At 40.5% G+C, this 1315-nt stretch overlaps 1 non-coding gene across 1 annotated transcript; it reads right to left on the bottom strand.

Moving 5' to 3' along the window:
• Window positions 1-448: 448 nt before the first annotated feature.
• Window positions 449-655, bottom strand: LOC113744926 (small nucleolar RNA U3). Its single transcript, XR_003461899.1, has one exon. It is a non-coding gene; the product is annotated as a small nucleolar RNA U3 (small nucleolar RNA).
• Window positions 656-1315: the final 660 nt, after the last annotated feature.

Genomic DNA, 1315 nt, shown 5'->3' with positions numbered 1-1315 from the left:
GAAAGTATAGTCTTGGTTTGTTTGGAATGTTTCTCAGAGTCTTCTGTCTGGAGACGAGAACTTTAATCATGGTGACCTCCTCAGATCAGAAAGACACTCCTCATAGATCAATGTTTTTCAGTCCTGGTCCTTGTGGACCACTGCCCTGCATGTTTCAGATGTTTCCAGCTCCACCACACCTGATTCAAATGAGTGGCTCATTATCAGACCACTGCAGAGCTTGATGACGAGCTGATCATTTCCCAAACTTGAAGTTACACCCTTTAACAAACAGACTGATATCTTAACTCTGATTTCCTGAAGGACTTTGTCTTACAAAGAAACTGGTCCTAAAAGTGACACTCACTAAGTTAACGTATCACTTTCTGTAAACACAGTTTATTAGCAGTGATGTTAATTAATTCATTGGAAAACCACACCAAACCCAATTTATCTTTGAGCATGAAACACCACTCAGATCATGTTTCCTCCATCAGAGTCTCATTGAGAAACTCTGAACAGTCTTCAACAGTGGAGAAGAAACAAAGTCTTCCCACCAGTTTCCTGCTCTGAAAGAAACATCTGAACTCTTCATCGTGGGCAGCGAGACCAAACTCTTTAGAAACACATTTCTCAAGTCAACAACTAAAGAAAGGATCCCTGAAAGTATAGTCTTGGTGTGTTTGGGATGTTTCTCAGAGTCTTCTGTCTGGAGACGAGAACTTTAATCATGGTGACCTCCTGAGGATCAGAGCCACTCCTCCTACGATCAGTGCATAATCACAGACATCAACACTCTCATATGTTGTGTCTGACAGTCTGCTTTCTGTTTTATCAAGTGTCTCTCACTGAGAAAAGTTTCTAAAAGTTTCATCTTTATGGAACTTAAGGACATTTTTTCCAGGAAAGTTTTTTTTGTGCGTTATGAGACATCTGTTTGTGCACTTTCATAAAAGTGAAACAAAATCCAAGTTGTGTATAAGTGGCTGTCTACACGTGCTCAGTTGTATGACGTGGTCACAACAAGGCGCTTTGCAGATCACAGCGTAGGAATGTGCATCAGGGAACATGAAAGCAGGAAATCTGAAGGACAATACAAGCTAAAGTGTTTGAATTATCAATGTGTTCACAATAATTAAGATTTTGTGGGTTTTTATCACTTTTTTTCATCACAGCTCACTGACTAAAATGTACTCAAGGTAGCACTACCGGTAGGTTCAACACATTCACTCCCACTGCAAAACTATCTGCTCACAATAAGTCAATTGTAGGAGGAATATCCAGCTGATCCTCAGGAGGTCACCATGACTGAAGTTCTCGTGTCCAGACAGAAGAC

This window comes from Larimichthys crocea, unplaced genomic scaffold (assembly GCF_000972845.2).
Source record: "Larimichthys crocea isolate SSNF unplaced genomic scaffold, L_crocea_2.0 scaffold30758, whole genome shotgun sequence".
In the NCBI taxonomy this organism is placed as follows: domain Eukaryota; kingdom Metazoa; phylum Chordata; class Actinopteri; family Sciaenidae; genus Larimichthys; species Larimichthys crocea.
Note: the sequence above shows the minus strand (reverse complement) of the source record. Positions and strands in the feature narration are given on the sequence as shown.